The sequence below is a fragment of the Bombina bombina genome, chromosome 3 (genome assembly GCF_027579735.1).
Source record: "Bombina bombina isolate aBomBom1 chromosome 3, aBomBom1.pri, whole genome shotgun sequence".
Classification (NCBI taxonomy): Eukaryota; Metazoa; Chordata; class Amphibia; order Anura; family Bombinatoridae; genus Bombina; species Bombina bombina.
The window spans coordinates 306,221,939-306,243,827 of NC_069501.1; the positions used below are offsets into that span (position 1 = coordinate 306,221,939).

Sequence of the window (21,889 nt, forward strand, 5' to 3'; positions counted from 1 at the left end):
GGGACATCTGAAGGGATGAGCATCGTGCACTCTCATATTATTTCACCAATCAGGTAAAGGAAGCTTACTATGAAATCTCATGAGAGTTAAGTCAAATCTCATGAGATCACAGTAAGAGTTCATGACCTCAGCACTGCTGATGCTGATTGGCTGCTGTTCATTTCTTCATTTTTTTTTTAATTTTTTTACCTGCAGCTGGGAGCAGCTGAGTATAACTTTTTACACAGAACTTACTCTGCTGAGCTGAGGAAATTGTGAGGTAAAATATCTTCCTTTTTTACATAGAGATGCTCAGGTGATATTTTCCTGTCAGCTTTTTACAGTTATACTGCATCAGTTTCAAGTGATTTAGCATATGAGTATTATGTCCCTTTAAACTGCCCCCACTGCCCCCTGGGGAGCTTTGCATGACTAAATGACAACATTGATGACATCATGCATGACATCCCTGATGACATCAAGATTGGCATCACTAGTTAAAATTATATACTTCTTTGTGTATATAGAGCTTGTGAAAGAAATATATATATATATATATATATATATATATATATATAAAAAAAACAACACATTTTTAGCTTTTTGTAACAGTATATGTGATGCCTTTAGAGAAATGTGTTAGTGTGAGGTTTAACAATGAGTAGGAAATATATGCGAGTGAAAGGGGAAGAGCGGATGAGAAGGCTGTGTGCAATGAAGAGGGCAACTAAGAGGGTAAGCAAATGCTGGCATGTGCAGGACAGTGAGCTAACAGGATGAGCAGGGTTGTGTGTAAGCAAAGAGGGGTGAGAGGAGGAGTCTGTGTGTAACAGACAGAAGGTGAGGAGGGTGTGTGTAACAGACAGAAGGTGAGGAGGGTGTGTGTAACAGACAGAAGGTGAGGAGGGTGTGTGTAACAGACAGAAGGTGAGGAGGGTGTGTGTAACAGACAGAAGGTGAGGAGGGTGTGTTTAACAGACAGAAGGTGAGGAGGGTGTGTGTAACAGACAGAAGGTGAGGAGGCTGTGTGTAACAGACAGAAGGTGAGGAGGGTGTGTGTAACAGACAGAAGGTAAGGAGGGTGTGTGTAACAGACAGAAGGTGAGGAGGGTGTGTGTAACAGACAGAAGGTGAGGAGGGTGTGTGTAACAGATAGAAGGTGAGGAGGGTGTGTTACAGACAGAAGATGATGAGGCTGTGTGTAACAGACAGAAGGTGAGGGTGTGTGTAACAGACAGAAGATGAGGAGGCTGTGTGTAACAGACAGAAGATGAGGAGGCTGTGTGTAACAGACAGAAGGTGAGGAGGGTGTGTGTAACAGACAGAAGGTGAGGAGGGTGTGTGTAACAGACAGAAGGTGAGGAGGGTGTGTGTAACAGACAGAAGGTGAGGAGGGTGTGTGTAACAGACAGAAGGTGAGGAGGGTGTGTTACAGACAGAAGATGATGAGGCTGTGTGTAACAGACAGAAGGTGAGGGTGTGTGTAACAGACAGAAGGTGAGGAGGCTGTGTGTAACAGACAGAAGGTGAGGAGGCTGTGTGTAACAGACAGAAGGTGAGGAGGGTGTGTGTAACAGACAGAAGGTGAGGAGGGTGTGTGTAACAGACAGAAGGTGAGGAGGCTGTGTGTAACAGACAGAAGGTGAGGAGGTGTGTGTAACAGACAGAAGGTGAGGAGGGTGTGTGTAACAGACAGAAGGTGAAGAGGGTGTGTGTAACAGACAGAAGGTGAGGAGGGTGTGTGTAACAGACAGAAGGTGAGGAGGCTGTGTGTAACAGACAGAAGGTGAGGAGGTGTGTGTAACAGACAGAAGGTGAGGAGGCTGTGTGTAACAGACAGAAGGTGAGGAGGGTGTGTGTAACAGACAGAAGGTGAGGGTGTGTGTAACAGACAGAAGGTGAGGAGGGTGTGTGTAACAGACAGAAGGTGAGGAGGGTGTGTGTAACAGACAGAAGATGAGGAGGCTGTGTGTAACAGACAGAAGGTGAGGAGGCTGTGTGTAACAGACAGAAGATGAGGAGGCTGTGTGAAACAGACAGAAGGTGAGGAGGGTGTGTGTGAGAGGGAGAAAGGAATAAAGGTGGGAAGAAGACAGTAAAGAGATAGGGTGAAGAGGAAGCTGTGCAACAAGGTAAGAAGGATAGTGGAGGTGGGAAGTTGAGGAGAAGGCTGGGTTTGAAATGAGAGGGCTAAAAGGGTGAACAAAAGCCGCTGTGTAAAGATAAGTTAGATTGAGAGGGTGAGCAAGATGTGAGGGAGAGGTTGCTGAGAAGATGTGTTGTATGGAGTGAGAGGTAAAGAAACATGTTGTGTGTGAGGAAAATGGAGGAAAGAGTGTGAGGAAGAGATTGTAGATTGTGTCTACAATCTGCTCCTCATGTCAGGTGGGAGGATGCGGAAATGGGAGTCAGGGAGAGGAGGATTGAAAAGGTGACCAAGGGGAGAGTGAGTTTAGAGGCTGCAGATTATACAATATTTCATAGGTGATGTCACAATGACTCTAGCATTAACATATGTTTTTGCTATATATATATATATATATATTTATATATATACACACACATAAACACACACACACATCCATACACTCATATGTATAATTTGGTCTCTCAGTATGATTATGTTAAATTAAGTTGGTTAATTGTTGCTAAATGCATAGTGTGAACAATATAATACAATCTGCCGAACATTTTTCATAGTATCCAACACTTTTGGTGAAATGTAAATGTAATGTAAACTACTAATTAGTTTATTTGCAAGGGCTTATCTGCTATAACAAACACAACTCATTACTGAAAACAAAGAAACATGTGTGAAGTATTTATGGCAGCATTCTCTACTTAAACTTTCTAAATATAGGGAAAAAAATATAATTCCTATGTTTTTTTTTCTCTTAGTTCCCATGCTTCATTTCGATCAACTTACCTTGAAGTCCAAAAATCTTTTATTTGTGCAGCATTTTTGTGAATATTTTACTGGACAGTCTGCTGAACTACTGGACTGTCCGGTTGAATACTGGAAACCTGGCAACCCTAAGACCAACAATAAATGTGGGCATTCCTTAATCGCATGGCCCCTTTAATACAGTCAACCTCTTCAAGTCTGGGACATTATACACTCATTTTTTCTTTGCATAAATGTTTTGTAGATGAACTATTTATATAGCCCATAAAGGTTTTTTTTTAAATAAATGTATAATTTTGCTTATTTTTAAATAACATTGCTCTGATTTTCAGACTCATAACCAAGCCCCAAAGTTTTATGTGAATACCGTCAGCTACCTTCTCCAGCTTGCTCCTGTTTGTGTAAAGGGTCTTTTCATATGCAAAAGAAGGGGGAGGGGGGGAGTGTCTTATTTGCCACTTGCAGTGGGCTTTCCAGCTACCTTTTCAACAGAGCCAAACTGAGAGCTTCTAAGTAAGTTTTTAAACAGTTTTATACTGGATTTTTATATCAGTATCTGTGCATCTTATTCTTTATAGTAGTGTCTTTTACATGCAGTTATATGAAAATGAGTGTATACTGTCCCTTTAATGTAGATAGACATAGGGTCAGCTGGGATGATAACTAATCATAAAGCACTAGGCATGGCGATGGTGTTGCACTATTTGCAGCTTCAGTGATATGAGAACTGCAACTATACAAGCTACAGCAGACCACAGCCGGCTGTTCTCAGGGATCGGAGGAGAAGGCTGGATTTTCATGTGCCCCCCCCCCAGAAGAACCCCTTTAGTAAAAATATAGCCAAAGTGGTAGCTATGCATGGAAAAATCAAAATACTGTAATTAACTGGATGAGCCATACATTCCAATTTTAAGATTAAATTGCATTTATATTTTTATAAGAATAAATATTTTGTCTAACTTTTGTGCATTTGTTATTGTTTTAATTTATCTCGTTATATTAGTAAAATATTAAAAAAATAAAATGCTCGGTATTTATTTTGCTTGCTTTTGCTGTAAATTACCTTGCTTTTTTTGTAAAATTGTTATTGACTTCAGCACCCTCAAGAAGCAAAAAAGAAAAAGATATTGCTTTTGTTTCTTTCAGTATGCTGCAAGTTGCTGAAATCCGCAACATACTAGACAGTGATTGTTTAGACTAATGTACAAACTTACAGTAAAAGAGGTGAGATCAACATACTTACCAAATAGTTTTTGAAATAATTAAGAAAGTGACAGAATTAAATTCATGTTTAATGACTGTTTCATTAGTGGGACACAGGAAATATGTTTTATAAATAGATCACAAAGAAATTCAGGAAATAATAGCAGGTCATTTGGAACAGATGCAGATGAAGTGGGTTTTGGCTTGAATTAGATAAACCTATTGTTTTCGTAGGACCTATCTCAAGCATGCAGGAAAGTCAAAAGCAAGGAACTATCAAAGAAAATACCTTAGGCTAGATTACAAGTGGAACGGTATTTAGCGCTCTCACTCGTGCATAAACACTGCTAGAAGTAATATTTTTGCGCGCACAAGTTAGCACACATATTACAAGTCAAGAGTAAAACTTTTGCGTGCAAGCAAAACTCAATATGCACTATCTTCAGGACCTCGGATATCATGACCGCGTTAGCTTTTTCTTCACATAGGCTTCAATGGAGAGTACAGATGAAAAAAATGCTTGTTCACTCGCTAACCCGACAGGAGTTATTAATATTTTAGATTCAAATGTTCTTCACATACAGGAAAATCTTAATTTTATTTTACATAAAAAATTTGATTTATTCCTATCTGTATATATCTATACCTATATATATATAATAAAAAATCTATGTGAAGTACATTGGAATGTAAAATATGCATAACTAGCTTTGGGCTTCACGCTTTAAGTCTAACATGGTGTCAGGTTAGCGCACATAAAGAATTAGTCACCTTAAGGAAATAATAAATGAATTATTTTAGATACTGTTACATATATATATATATATATATATATATATATATATATATATATACACACACAGACATACACACATATATATAACTTTATATATATATATATATATATATATATATAACTTTATATATATATATATATATATATATATATATGTGTGTGTGTGTGTGTGTGTGTGTGAAAAAGAGAAAGAGAACAGCACTCCTGAGATAGAACAAAAGCTAGAATAACTTCCATGCCTGTTCATTTATATTTGCAACTCAGGGTGCGCGTTCTTTTTGCACACTATGCCCCTTCACAGAAAAAAAATATCCTGTAGCATATCAGTCTGATCCTGCCCAATGACAGTCCAGCGCCGAAATACCAGGCAATTCCTCTCTGAACAAGGGAAGCAACAACCCCATACGATCGTTTCGGCCTTCTGTGGGCCTCATCAGTGAGGTGCAGTTGCATCTCTCTAAGGGCATGTGTGCACGGAGTTCACGTCTGGATTACCCCATTACTCTTAGGGAGACCCAAGAGTAATTTACATAAATGTGAAAAATGAGAAAGAGAACAGCACTCGTGCACACATGCCCTTAGAGAGGTACAACTGCACCTCACTGACGAGGCCCACAGAAGGCCGAAACGATCGTCTGGGGTTGTTGCTTCCCTTGTTCAGAGAAGAATTGCCTGGTATTTCGGCGCTGGACTGTCATTGGGCAGGGTCAGACTGATATGCTACAGGATATTTTTTCTGTGAAGGGGCATAGTGTGCAAAAAGAACGCGCATCCTGAGTTGCAATAAAAATGAACAGGCATGGAAGTTACTCTAGCTTTTGTTCTATCTCAGGAGTGCTGTTCTCTTTCTCTTCTTTCACATATATATATATATATATATATATTTTTTCTTCCTATGGATTATTTAGAATATTTTAGTACATCTATAATAATTATTTACATTAATTATTAATATTTGTCAATATTTTATATTTAATAAATACATAACGCACCTTAAGATAACTCATGCCTGGTTAGCGCACAAAGTATTAGTGTACTCCTGTTGGGTTTGCGCATCAAACTTGCATTATTCCTGGATAAATTATTATTTTAATTTATTTATAAAGTGACAACATTTTACGCAGCGCTGTAACATTATGGAGTACAATAGATATAAGATTTACATGAGTTGTAATTATAAAGTTATAAAGTAAAATAATCAGAATACCTTTACATAAATCATAAGGGTAGAGGGCCCTGCCCTTGAGTCACTGTAAGATCATCTTTACAAAAAGTACATAAACAGGACAGGTGGACTTGAAAGCTTACATTCTAAAGGCAGTACATGGGGAAGTTGAGGGAGAGGGAAACATCTTAAAGTAAGTTGTATGCATGCTTGAAACAGATGTTTTGTTTTCAAGGAACACTTGAATATTTTGAGACTAGAGGTAAGTCTGACTGAGAGAGGCAAGGAGGTCCATATAGAAAAGTGAGATGAAAGTGTGAGGATGTAATGAGAAGTGAGGAGAGACATAGGTCTTGGGCAGAGTGGAGGGGGCAGGTGGTAGCTTGGGGGACTAGAGAAGAGAATTGAAGTAGTCAAGGAGGGAAATTATAAGGGAGTGGGTAAGAATCTTAGTTGTGTCTTGAGTGAGGACGTGACACATTTTAGATATATTTTTAAGGTGGAAGCAGCAAGAGTTAGCTAAGAACTTAATGTGAGGAGCAAAATAATGTTTTGACTCAAGTGTGACCCCAAGGCACTGGGCATGAGGGGTAGAGGTGATGACAGAGTTGTTCGCAGTAAGTGAGATTTGGGGAATGGGGAGATTGTTAGAGGGAGGAAATAGGAGATCAGTTTTAGATAGGTTCAGCTTTAGATAATGAGAAGCCATACAGGATATTAGCTAGGCAGCTGGTAACATGAGTCAGCAGTGAAGAGGAAATGTCTGGTGCAGAAAGATATATTTGGGTGTCATCAGCATAAAGATGACACTGAAACCCATAGAACTTGATTAATAAGCCTAGAGATGATGTGTAAACTGAGAAAAGAAGAGGATCTAGAATTGAGTCTTGAGGCACCCCAACAGAGAGGGGTAGAGGGAAGGAGGAAGAGCCAAATAAAAATACACTGAAGATATGGTTAGAAAGGTAGGAAGAGAGACAAAGGCTGCAGAGAAGTCTAAAAGGATTAGCATGGAGTAAGACTTGGCAGTAAGCAGGTCATTTGTCACCTTGGTAATGGCAGTTTTGGTAGAGTGTTGGAGGCGAAAGCCAGATTGCAAAGGATCGAGAAGATGGATAAATTAGAGAAAGTATGATAAGCGTTAATAAACAATCCCCTCAAGAATTTTAGAGGGAGGGGAAGAAGAAAGATTGGGCAATAGGTGCAAGGGTATACTGAAGGTTTTTTAAGAATAGGTGCGATTAGAGCAAGTTTAAGGGATGATGGAAATGTACCAGATTTAAAGGAAAGCTTGAATATACGTGTGAGGATGGTTGTAAGAGAATGCAATCCTACGGAGTATCTTTATGGACTAACATTGCCTAATAAGCCATTTTCAGGGTTTAAAAAGACTCAAACTCAGTAAGGTGCAGTGGGATAGGAATTCCCTGGTATATTAGTTACATACCCAAGAAACCAAGGCACTTTATTTAAATGTAACTTCACCAAGCGTACATGTTTACAACTGCTCACTAAACTGAGAATTATCTGTAGTTATTGAGTTACTAAGCTAATGGCTGCTTATCTTGAAGTTGTAATAATAAATCACTAATATTTTTGACAGAATCATTTTTATCAGATCTGAGATCAAACAATATAAATAGTAAAAAAACACATGCATACTGAGATTTAGAGTTTTTTGAACAACTCAGGAGAAAAATACAAACTTATTGTAATTGATGTTCCTGTGTTATTAAAGGAACATTTCATAGCAAAAAAATACACTCTAGTTTTTTTAGAGCATATCATTCTTGCATTAATAGTCAAGCTTGCATTTTTAACATCTACAAAGATGTTAAATACATAAGTAAAGTTCCACTATGATTTCTTAAAGATTTTATTAGTGCCCAAATTCTTGCTGGAAACTATAAAAATACCCTTTACTAACCCATGCGGTTTGGACATTCCATGCCATCCTAACAGCGATGTGCTGTAATGCCATAAGGACAAAAATTTAAATATAATACAAAATATAAGTGCGCAAAGTGGATGCTAAAGTAAACAATTAAAAAGGGGTTTTAAAATAAACTCAGAATTCTGAATGTTTGACCATGTGCAAAAATTTAAATCTAATATATTCAAATGCAGAGAGGTTTTTTATAGGTCCTCACACCAAAGGGTTAAAATTAATTCCCATATACTTTGATTAAATTAAATTAGTGGTGAATACAAACGTGAAACAAACCACATATGATTAAAATATATATTGTATTTTATAATGCTTAAAAACATGAAATGAACAATTTGAAAATACTCTTTCTAAAATTATGAATCTAACATTTATTTATTTAATACAATTGATAGTGACCGGCCCTAACTTATAAAACACATCTAAATTAATAGCACATCTAAATTAATACCACATAAATTGATAAAAGGACAAATATGATCACAAATTAAAGTGTAAGTTTTAAGGACTCAGATGGAAACTTTGTAATTAGTCCCAAAAGGAAAGTCCCAAACGATGTCCTTCCCAAGCTTTCCACAAAAGCACAATGCACGATGATAAGCAAGAAAAATCTTCTGATTCCTCCCAGCTGGTCCTGAGCAGCGTCTAGGTGGGAGACAGAAGCATCCAACATAGGTACTGAAAGATCAGCGCCGCGCCCGATTCTCATCAAACACAGGTGTCCCAGTGTGTATAGGATCCACACAGGCTCTTCTCACAGCCTTAACACCAGCTCACTACTGTGAGAAGAGCCTGTGTGGATCCTATACACACTGGGACACCTGTGTTTGATGAGAATCGGGCGCGGCGCTGATCTTTCAGTACCTATGTTGGATGCTTCTGTCTCCCACCTAGACGCTGCTCAGGACCAGCTGGGAGGAATCAGAAGATTTTTCTTGCTTATCATCGTGCATTGTGCTTTTGTGGAAAGCTTGGGAAGGACATCGTTTGGGACTTTCCTTTTGGGACTAATTACAAAGTTTCCATCTGAGTCCTTAAAACTTACACTTTATTTTGTGATCATATTTGTCCTTTTATCAATTTATGTGGTATTAATTTAGATGTGCTATTAATTTAGATGTGTTTTATAAGTTAGGGCCGGTCACTATCAATTGTATTAAATAAATAAATGTTAGATTCATAATTTTAGAAAGAGTATTTTCAAATTGTTCATTTCATGTTTTTAAGCATTATAAAATACAATATATATTTTAATCATATGTGGTTTGTTTCACGTTTGTATTCACCACTAATTTAATTTAATCAAAGTATATGGGAATTAATTTTAACCCTTTGGTGTGAGGACCTATAAAAAACCTCTCTGCATTTGAATATATTAGATTTAAATTTTTGCACATGGTCAAACATTCAGAATTCTGAGTTTATTTTAAAACCCCTTTTTAATTGTTTACTTTAGCATCCACTTTGCGCACTTATATTTTGTATTATATTTAAATTGTTGTCCTTTTGGAAGTAATATTGGGAATCTTCCTTATATATAGGTGTTTGTATTCAATTCATTTTGCGCTGGTCTCTAATTGTTTTATTTTAATGCCATAAGGACAGCATGGAACGACTTACTTTTTACGGTGTAATGCAGCTTCTTCCTTTGACGCAGCCAAGAATCGGTCTAGGGGTCGTGACTAGCAGCATATGCAGACCCCCATGATCCAATCCCGGCCTTGAAATCACGTTATTGCATCAATGATCTCGTGATTTCATGTTTTTTTTACCGATGTTAACACTATTGTACAGGCACAAAGGGGTTAAATAAATAAAAAACACAACTCAGAGACTCTGTTGAATTCCCAGAAACACATTCCTTTTATTCCTAAACATAATGAGTCCTGATAAAAACAGCAATCCCAACAAAGGAATTCAGAAATAAATATAAAAGATCTAAAACCAGATTTTATTTCTTTGATCGTAATGTGGTAGAGGATTTACGGCTAATCATTTCCTGTTTCTGATAGCCATGCATGTTTAATAGTGCACATATTGTACAGATGGTGTAGAAGGGTTGCTCAAATCTAAAAATATTGGAAATTAACAATCATGTTATTATTTTTTCTCAAATCATTTTCCATTAATCCTTGTAAGGTTTAAGCAACTTTATAGTGCAATAGGATAATTTTGATTATTTTATTTTTTATATACCAATTATAAACAGCTATCATTTTATTTTTAAGTGAGAGGATTACACACTCTCCTGCATACATACACACATACAAACACACGCATATATACATAAACAGATGCATATATACATACCTACATACACACACAAACACATACATACACACACAAACACATACATACATACACACATACAAACACACGCATATATACATAAACAGATGCATATATACATACCTACATACACACACAAACACATACATACACACACGCTTATGTACACATACATACACACACCAAAAGACAGAATACAAATACATGTGTGTGTGTGCACATACTTCTTGTATGAGTGTTTGGTAATATTAGAAAGCTTCAGCATCTTCTTTCTTCTTTAAAGGGATACTAAACCCCAAAATTTATGTTCATGATTCAGGTAGAGAATACAATTTTAAATAACATTCCAATTTACTTCTATTATCTAATTTGCTTAATTATTTAGATATCCATTGTTGAAGAAATAGCAATGCACATGGGTGAGCCAATCACACGAGGCATCTATATGCAGCCACCAATCAGAAGCTAGTGAGCCTATCTAGATATGCTTTTCAGCAAAGGATACCAAGGGAATGAAGCAAATTAGATAATAGAAGTAAATTAGAAAGTTGTTTAAAATTGCATGCTCTTTCTAAATCATGAAAGAAAAAAATTTGGGTTTCATGTCCCTTTAATTGAGGAATGGAAATCACACTTTGAGCACATATCACAATTCATAGGTTAAAGGGAAATAAATGTAAATTTAAAAAGCAAAGCAGCTCATTTCAAAAACAGAAGTGCTTTTTGAACTTTTTTGTGATAAACCATTTTTACATTTAGACACATGAGAAATAATGTATTTTTACACTAATTATATTATGTCCTTGGCTGTATCATATACCAAACAATACTAAATATAAATAACTGCAGAATTAAATATTATAATCCTAAATACACAGTTAAATATGTTTTTAGAGAATCTACTATCTACATCTACAAATGTGCAGGGGGCAGCATTGCACAAGCATTTCACAAGAAATGCTTGTGCAATGTCAAATGCCGACAGCGTATGCATTTAGCGATGGTGGGCGGACATGATTCACTACAGCAAATCATGTTCGCCCTGCATTTAATACATAGACCCCCTAGTCTTTACTTCTCCAATATAGGATTCAATTATCTCAAATTTGCTGGCATGGAAAGAAGTATCACATTAGCCCTTGCAGGAGAAGACCTCACTCAACCCTCTAAAAAAAGGGGGGCAACTGGTGAGCTGCACCATATAGAAAGTAACGATGTTATCTGGAATGCAGAATTTGCAAAAGAGCGCAAATGTGACAGGGAGCAGTCACTGCTGCCTGAAGGACCTTCCTACCAAACACATCAAAGTGGTAGAAAGTAGAGCAGTTTGAAGAAAAACAATGGTGTCATTTATGGTATTTTAATTTTCTAACAGACAAATGGGAATTGTCATATTGTTTGTTTCCTTGATATCTAGATCCACACTATTTTTCATTTATTTTTATATAATTTTTTTCTTTTTTTATCAAATATTACTCAGGCGCACCCTATTTTTATATGCTTGTTGCATATTATTTTTAATTCTGAAGAAAAACAATGCAGCTACCATGCAAATTTGTTCAACATAAGCCTCATTCATGAAAACTCAAGAAGAGTAAACTGATCTAATAGAATGGGTAATAATGAAAATTTTTGAACAGACTATCCCGCCTCAATGTAAGACTTAGGGCTAGATTTATCAACCCTGAGGCGTACAGGGGCGCGTATACACGCCCCTATACGCCTCAGCTCGCCTGTGGCGGGGCGCAATTACCCGCAGGTAATTAACATTGCACACGAACGCAATTTTGCGCTCGCGTGCAATCCCGCCCCCTGCCCGCGCACAGCCAATCACGCGCGGGCAGGAGCTGTCAATCTCCTCGGTCGAGGTTGAATTTCGCCAGAATAGATGTCTGGTGACCGCTGCTTGATAAATCGCGGCGAGCAAGTTCTTGTGAGAACTTGCTGCCACAGGGGCTTGATAAATCTAGCCCTTTGTACTCAAGAAGCCAAGAAGCTAAAGTAATTGCTGTGACCGTCTGACGTTTACGTGAACCAATGGACAAGCAAATTAAAGAATTGTCCAAAAACCAATTAAATTTGTAAGTAAAATCTAAAGCTCTTACAACAATAAGATACTTTTATTTGAATTATTTGGATCAGGACAAGGTAATAAATTATTTTGAGTCATTTAAACAACCTTATCTTGATGAAAAATAAGATAAGGAAGCTTTCAAGAAGAGCAAACAATTCAAAAACTCTTCTGGCAAAAGATTTTGCAAACAAAAAGCTCCAAGACAGAAGCGAAATGTCCAAAGCATGCATTTATAGGTTCATATGTTCAATAGAAGAAGCCTGTAAAGCTTTTAAAAAGAAAAAAACAAAACAAGTTAATATTCCAAGGAGGAGAAATTGGTTTAATCATTGGAAATATCTTGACTAAGAGCGAACAAAGCCTTGATGTCAAGACACTTAGCAATTTTGCTGTCGAATGAAAAAGAAAAAGCAGAAATATTACTCTTTAAGGTGCTAGCAGAGAAGCGTTAATCTGAACCTTCTTCCAAAAAAGAAGAATTCTTGGAATTCTATAAGCATTCTTTCTAAAACCCTGATATTTACTTGTAACAGGTTTTCTGGTCTGAAATAAGAAGTTCACTACAGCATCAAAGAAACCTCTTTGTTTAAAAAAAAAATAAAAAAAATAGGCATTCAAATTCTAAACTTTCAAGAGACTCAAAATCTTAATGATAAAAGGGACCTTGAGACAGTTCATGCCAAAGTTAAAAACCATGAAGAAAGCTTGACATCTGAATCAAATTTGCAATCCAAGTTCTGAGAGATCCCTCTAGAGCAGGGTTCTTCAAATGTTTTTCCCCAAAACCCAGTGCCATAATATTACACACCTTAGTGACCCTATTTTTATGCTTGATGTGAAAATTTCTAAAGTAATATACAACAAGACTGCTGCAATTTTCAGCAGAGTGACTAAAATGTGTGTGTACTTTATCAAAGGGACACTGAACCCAAATGTTTTCTTTCATGATTCAGATAGAGCATGCAATTTTAAGCAACTTTCTAATTTACTCCTATTATCAAATTTTCTTCGTTCTCTTGCTATCTTTATTTGAAAAAGAAGGCATCTAAGCTTTTGTTCACCAAAAATGGGCCGGCATCTAAACTTACATTCTTGAATTTTAAAAAAAGATACCAAGAGAATGAAGAACATTTGATAATAGAAGTAAATTAGAAAGTTGCTTAGAATGTCATGCTCTATCTGAATCACGAAAGAAAACATTTGGGTTCAGTGTCCCTTTAAATACAACCCCCCCCCCACACACACACACACAGTATTTTACAATGCACACACTGTCATACAACACATACACACACCACACACTCTCATTCAACACATACACACACTCTCATACAACACATACACACACTCTCATACAACACATACACACACTCTCATACAACACATACACACACTCTCATTGAACACTTACACACACACTCATTCAACACACGCAACATTTTTCTGTATCCATATTAAAAAACTCTTTGAACTTCTATCATTGCTAAGGAACTGCAAGGTGCAAAATGATAAAAGCTACAGCTGTAAAATTGTCTGATTAAAAACTTGGGTCCATTTCTCTTTTCAGAAGAGGCCAAGGCCTCTAGTTATCAAGCTCCGTAAGGTCCCTGTTTCTGGTGAGTCTTCAGACTCGCCAGAAACAGCAGTTATGAAGCAGCGGTCACAAAGAATGCTGCTCCATAACCTGTCCACCTGCACTGAGCAGGCGGACAGACATCGCCGGAAATCAACCCGATCGAGTACGATCGGGTTGATTGACAGCCCCTGCTGGCGGCCAATGGGCCGCGAGTCAGCAGGGGGCGGCGTTGCACCAGCAGCTCTTGTGAGCTGCTGGTGCAATGCTGAATACGGCGAGCGTATTGCTCGCCGTATTCAGCGAGGTCTGGCAGACCTGATCTGCAGTGTCAGATCAGGTCCTCCAGACCTTGATAAATATGCCCCTATAAGTCCAGAATAAGACGTATATAGGGAACCATAGAAAAGATGGAAAAAATCCCTGTCCTTGTTCCATAATTGGAACTATTATAGTCACAAGTTCCAGATCGAGAACTGACTGAGAAAAAGCTTTTGCTTTTATAAGGTCTTTTGGAAGATTAAACATAAAACACCTTCCTCGAATAGGCCATGATTTGAAACATATTCTGTAATTCTGGGAAACTATGTTTAGAACCCAGAAATTCTGGACAAACTGTAACTAGACTTTCCAAGAAAGGCCTACACTTCTCCCTACCAGAAAAGAATCTACATGCTGATTTGGAAGAGGAAAAATATAATTGGTTTGTTCTAACTAGAATTGAATTTCCTGAAAGATCTGGAATATTCAGGTTATTGAACAGAGGATGAAAATGTTAAGTTTCTAGAATAACAAAAGGATCGAAAAACTACTATTTTTTTCTATTTTTCCCTTAGATATAATGGCCTGAGAGAGAAAAACTTATTTTCCACAAGTCACAGTGAAAATGATAACATCAAGACCAGGTCTAAATAAATCCGTCCTAGAAAAGGAGAGATAAAATCTACCTCTAGAGACCAAGTTTACTGACTTGAACCAAAAAGTCCTTCTGGTTAGCACTGCTAAAACCATAATTCTAAACATAAATTTGAATTATCTCAAAAAGGCAACACAAATAAGTGCATTAGACGACTTTATAAGATTCTAACTTTTTAGAAATTCTTCAACTACAGATTCTTCTAAAATTTGCTCAAATAAATTGTTAAATCAAAAGCAGACACCATGCTTGCTATTAGAGGTCTTTTTTGATGAAAGGATACCAAATTCTTGTCCATATAATTCCAGAAATATATACTATTCTATAAGACCATTTGAATACTTTCTCAAAGCTCTACATTAAAAGCTAGTAAAGGAACAAGTATCCTATTTAATGGAAATGAAACCCAAACAATTTCTTTCATGATTTAGGTAGAACATACAATTTTAAACAACTTTCCAGTTTGCTTCTATTGTCAAATTTGCTTTATTCTCTTGGTATAATTTGTTGAAGGAGCAGCAATGCACTACTGTTTTCTAACTGCTGCTCCTGAGCTCACCTAGATAAACTTTTCGGCAAAAGGATAACAAGAGAAGGAAGCAATTTAAATAATAGAAAATTGGATAGTTGTTTAAAATCACATGTTTTTTCTGAATCATGACAGAAGAAATTTGGGTTTCATGTCCCTTTAACTTTATGAAATAAAAGTTAATATCAAGCTTGGTGCAGTCTCTAAAATATATTGAAATAATAGCCTCAGGAAAAGGAACTGACCTCTGGAGTTAACAGAGGGTAGAACAATCAATACTATTTTAATTAAAGATTTTTTACTCAGATTATTTAGGGTCTTGGACACAAAAAATAATTGAAACCTCCTTAAGCAAAAATGAAGACGTTTAAACCTGAAGCAGGTAGACTCTGTGTCTTTATCAGTCTCCTTATCATCATAAAAAACTAACTGATCTGTAAAGATGCAGAGAAGTTTGAAAAAGAAACATTAGGATCTTTAGACATAGAAACGTGTGCAATCTTGGAGGAGGCCTAACTGCCACAACTACAAAATGTAAAAAACACAAACCTTTAAAGTGAATGTAAAGTCAGTTTCTCCCATGAACGCTACAGTAATTGTCATTAAAAAATAGATTAACTTTAATTCATCATTTTCAATGCATTACTTTGTTTGTCCAGAAATTTACCTTTATAGCCGTCCGTTTTCATTATTGTTCCTCCACCCGCCATCTTTACTGTTTGAGTGACAGTTTCTAATGATTGCTCTAGACCAATAATTGATTCCCCCCGGGGGGACAAACCCCTTTTTCGAAATGTCACTTGCTCCTAATGCGCATGCGGTAAAGCTGAAATCTTCTACTCGGCTTAGATGCGAGTTCACGCGTCGCACATGCGCTACAGCCATATTTTAGGAAATAGAAAATTATACATCGATCGTCTATGGACAGGTAAGTAGCGATCGTAGCAGCTCTGAATCAAAAAATGTTTTTAAACTTCGTAATTCTTGTTTAAAATGTCAAATACAATTTATAAGCATGTAACAAAAGAACTCACATAAGCGTCGCAAAAATGATACACCTACAGTGTAGAAAATGTCAATAACTAAATCAATGCTCTTGGTATCCTCCTAGGGAGTGCTGTCAAAAGAGCTGAGAAAACACAATACCGCTTGAAAAAGGCTGCAGTTAGCAGCTGAAACGCGTAGCGTTTAGAACATTGTTTTTTTCCAATAGAATTGGAGGACGAAGTCTGGGGATAGTATCTGCCTGAAGATCCAGTCACTAGCAAAAACGAAGGTGACAGAAGACTGCAAGGCACCGACCTGTGGGCAATCAGAGCTCATTCTGCATAGCGTGATTAATACGCTACAGACATGAACAGCAGATTTATTGGAGCCTAAAAAAATCCAGGTTTCTGTTTGTATCTATTTTCCCCTTAAACAAAATATAAGAAGTAAGACCTTGTTTAAGACTTCTATAATTACAACATTGACTTTGCCCAGTTAAAGGTATTTTACAGTAGCACTTACCGGTATTTGCTGAAGAAAAACTTTAAGAAAAACTTTTTGAAACATTCACATATTGGATATATAGAAAGATTTGGAAAAAAAACTCTTTGCCTTCTATTTTTACATAGGACCACAAATCTGCTTACTAACTATATGATAATCATCTGAAGGATTAAGATATCTTTTCTATTAATTATAATACATCCTGCCCTCTTGGTTACTGTTCTGTATATAACACACATATAGTTTACTGTACCTTATTTATTGTATCAATTTTAATAATAGTTTTTTCATATGATTATAAGTATATATGTTTTTAATTTAGTATTACATATTGTTCGAATGGTTCCCTGATGGTTACTGATGTAATATACTAGTTCTTCTTTGAAAATAAGATATACTTATTTATTTATTTATTTAGTTTTTTATGATAGACTGGCCAGTCTTTGATTGATTAATTTAATTTGTATTTATTTATATATATATATATATATATATATTGTTATCGTTTTTATTATAGACTATTATACTAACTAAAGGTTATTTCTATTGAATAAAATTATATTTATTTTACAATATCCATAAATGGTCGTGCATGAAGTACTAATATATATAAATAGACATAGTGTATACATTTCTTATTTCATTTTCCAAATATAATTTAGAATTGTATATTCCACTTTCAGACCTATTTTTTTCCCCACTAAGGTCAAATAAATATCGGGCACAACCACGCTTTCTCCTTCTTTTTTCCCAATACTTATCTTTCACCAGTTTTTCTAGGTTTTATTGGTTCAGTTTGGTTGCTTAGTGGAGTTACAAAGACACTATTTTTAATATCTTTTATTTGATTTTCTCTGAGAAAACACGATGCCAAGTTGTAAAATGGCACCCACTTACTGAGATAAAAAAGAAAGCTAGCGTCCAGTGAAAAAAAATATATATAACGCTCTTGCTCTCAAACAGAGTCAAGCTGCGAATTTCTATCCAAAAACGGTTGGAAAAGTAAAAATATATTACACAATGATTTACTGATTAGAAAATGCTATAATAAAAATATATTGTCTCTTTGTCCCCAAAGTAACTTGTTTCTCAAATGATGTCCAGATAAACTTTTATAATACCATAGTAGAGTATACTGTAACTGTGCACAAGCATACTGTGTACACAAACATGTAGCCTCTTACAAACAATCTGTCTGTGCTTACCTGTGACAAAGAGTCCTCTGGCTATGATATACATTAGAAAAAGCCTGTATCCACAAATAGCCTGTGGGCGGTTTTAGCAAGATACAGTGTAGAATGGACAACAGGAGTAGAGAAATACACTAATATGGAAATTGAACAAGAGATGATTAAACCTATAACAACTGCTTATCTAGTGCATGCAGAAACGGCTGAAATCCCTAAGGATATTAAAACCCATATAGTATTTCGAGACTCCCTGGCAATATGGAAATTAATAAGTAGATCCTTAGGTGTAAATTATAAGTATACCCGGTATTTACCCATTGCAGGCAACCCTAAATTCCAAAGGGGTAATTCTTGTCCATTTAGTAAATGGGGGCAATATGGAATTAATAAAATTGGGGACCAACTGCATAATAGCAATAATAAGGTCTACTCGACCCAAGATATATATGATAAATATGAAGTTAAAATCGATAATTACTTCTACTACCATCAGATAGAATCATATCTAAAAAAAAGTACTGCGATAATCAAAAAATAATTGTTGTAAAAATCAAATAACCGAACTTTGTGAGAACTATGAGAAAGGAAACTATAGATTGACTTATATTTATAATAAACTAGTAAATATATCATCTGAGAGAAACTGCAGTAAAATAGCGGAGAAAAATAATTGGGGGATTAGCATTGATAAATTAAAAGAGCAATTAATTTATAGTGTGAAACTAGCTAAGCAAACAACACAGGCAAGCGAGCTGAGAGAATCTCAGTATAGAATGGTACACAATGACTACGTAACAACGACTAAAAGATATAAATGGATAAAGGGAGAATTGCCATCATGCCCAAAATGTTCATTTCCATCTCCAGATTTAGCACGTTATTTTTTTTCTTCCAATATTGTAACCAGATAGCATATTGGATTTCGAAAACAATCGGAACCAATTTTAAAGTGGATAAACAATTCTTCTTTTATACAACCCTAGTCTTGAGAATAGGAAATTCCAATTATATATCGCCATGGTGATATTACTAGCAAGGAATCTAATTACAAAATTATGGATAGAGAGAAAATACCCGGGGATTGCCAATCTTAAGAATAAAGTATGGCACCAATTAATAATAGAAAAATATGATGCTTTAGGAGATACAAAAATGAGAAAGACGGCATTTTTAAATAAATGGGAATATTATATAAAAACACTTAACCGGGAAACACAAAATCAAATTTATGAAGGGTTAGTATAAAAAATATTAGGAGCTACGCTCAGATAATAGGATACAAAGTAACCAAATGAGCGAAAGAGAAAAAAAGGATGAGCCTGACAGGTATTGCTCGAGACTGTATTCTCCCCCCCTCCAATAGAGAAGATTTGAGAATAACCCCTGCTCCTCACTCACTTCGCTTTATTGAATTTGTTCATATGGATTGAGCAAATAGACATGTGTGTCTAAATGTATAGTGATCTATAATACTCTGTTTTTTTTAAAATGTATTTTTTGTTAATAAACTAAAAAAAAGAAAAAAAAGAAAAGAAAATGCTATAATAAAAATATATTGTCTCTTTGTCCCCAAAGTAACTTGTTTCTCAAATGATGTCCAGATAAACTTTTATAATACCATAGTAGAGTATACTGTAACTGTGCACAAGCATACTGTGTACACAAACATGTAGCCTCTTACAAACAATCTGTCTGTGCTTACCTGTGACAAAGAGTCCTCTGGCTATGATATACATTAGAAAAAGCCTGTATCCACAAATAGCCTGTGGGCTCTGTGAGTGTACATACTTACATAGCACCCATTCTACTGTGCTTACTCAGCTGCAGATTTCCTGCTTTCAGTATTTTGCATAGGAGTACAAGGACAAGGCCAAATAGGATGCTAAGGACCAGTCCCTGCAACACATGTGACAGGCTGTTGACAAAAACTACCACAGGAGAATTACTTCATTAAGCCTTAATACTCATTTATATCTCTTTCTTCTTATCTTAACTTTCAAAGGGGAAGTAATGGATTAAGGAACCCCTTCCAGAGAAGAAAATGGGGGCACCTAAATTCTTTACCTGCTTCTGAAAGACTGGAGTACCCGAGAGGATAGTAAGGATTAAGTGCTCTCAGAGCTTTGGTAATCTTTGCCTCCTCCTACTGACCAGGAGTTGAATACCAGGATTAATGGCTCATGGTGTCTCACCACCTTATGAAATATGTTTTTTTCTTTTATGTCTTTTTCCACCAATACGTTCAACACATTGTGTATTACCACTTTCTGTTGGCGTACCACAAGGCTCTGTCCTTGGCTCCCTTCTCTTCTCAATCTATACATCTTTACAAGGTTCCTTCATAAAGTCACATGGGTTTCAATATCATTTGTATACGAAAGACACCCAAACCTACCTTTCTGCACCAGAACTATCCTCTTCCTCTCTAACTTGTGTCAATAACTGTTTTCTCAAATTTCATCTTGAATGTCCTCTAACTACCTGTCACGGATACCAGACAGCTAAGGCTACCCTCAACCCCCCCCCCCCCCCCACAACCTCACCCTTGTTGTTTCTCAGTGGTTTTGGGCTCATCAGAGCAACCACAATCTCTGGAAGCTTTTGTTTGCTTGTTTTGTGAAGAGCTGGTGTATGACCAGGAAAACCCTCCTAGGCTGGCTGGGCTCCTGGAACTCTCGGTCGGCCCCCTCACAAAGGACACCCGGCTAACTCCTCTCAGGCTGGCCGGGCTCCTGGAACTCTCGGTCAGCCACAGGACACCCACTAACTTTACCCCTGGTCGCTCCAGCAGCCCTTTGCCCCAGAGCTCCGCTCTTTTGGGGATTGGTAGCCCCTAGGGAGGACAAGAGCTGTGGCAATTATCAGAGGGGAGCTCCTTTGGGAACTGGGGGTTTTGGACACCCCTAACTTCAAAAGACTGTAACTCCGGTCCCCAGTAACGAATCATGCTGATATGACAAATCATAAATTAAAATTACACCCTGGAAGTGCCGCCGCTCCACTGGGATCACCCCGAAAACGCCACCCCTAGGTATTGGGATTATGTGAGACTGTGACTCCTATGGAGGTGACGGGCTGTTTGGAGGGGCGGGAATGACGGGAAAATAGTGGGATTGTCCAGGGTCTTATCAAGATGAGCTGTCTGTATAAAAGGACTGTGTGTTTTCAATAAAATCAGTTCTTGTTTCACCTGAATGCTAGTCTGTCTAGTTACTTGGGTGGGCTCCAGCTAAAATCACTTTCCTGGGCTACATAGCAGCCTGTTCCAAGCACAGAAAGGATCCTCAGGCAGAGCTACCCAGTCTGGGTAGCTGGAGTCTGCCACAGGGTGGGACCCTAGGTACTGATGCTATCGGGCATCAGAGATGGCTACAGGCTGTGGTCACTTGCTACCTACATAGCTGCAGTCGGCAGGGAGGAAGCACGACCCCTTTGGCGGAGCTACCCAGTCAGGGTAGCCGAGGTATCCATTACATTGGCTGGCAGTGGTGGGATCTGCTTCTTTTACAAGGTTTCTGCTGACAGAGGAGAAGCGCCACAGTAGCCGGTAAATATGGAGGCAGAGTTCCTAGGGAGAGTACAAAAGAAGCTGACCGGAACGAAAGATCCTTGTCCGGAACAGGACATTCTGGGATGGAGGAACCTAGCCCTCCGAGAGCTCTGGGGGGAGGCTCTTCAACAGGAGCGGAAAGATGGAAAGGGCCTCCCCACGAATAATGAGAGGTACTGGGTCCGGTGGGACTTGCGAGTGCCCTTCCTGGGAAAACAGCCAAAGAAAGAATGGCTATCTGTTCTATATAGACTGGTCCAGCAAGAGATGTGGGTGGAGGA

At 37.2% G+C, this 21,889-nt stretch overlaps 1 protein-coding gene across 2 annotated transcripts in view; it reads right to left on the minus strand.

Annotated features, from left to right (window-relative positions):
• Positions 1–21,889, minus strand: part of SH3KBP1 (SH3 domain containing kinase binding protein 1) — a 950,191-nt gene that overhangs the window by 651,484 nt on the left and 276,818 nt on the right. The gene's annotated exons all lie outside the window — the stretch shown is intronic.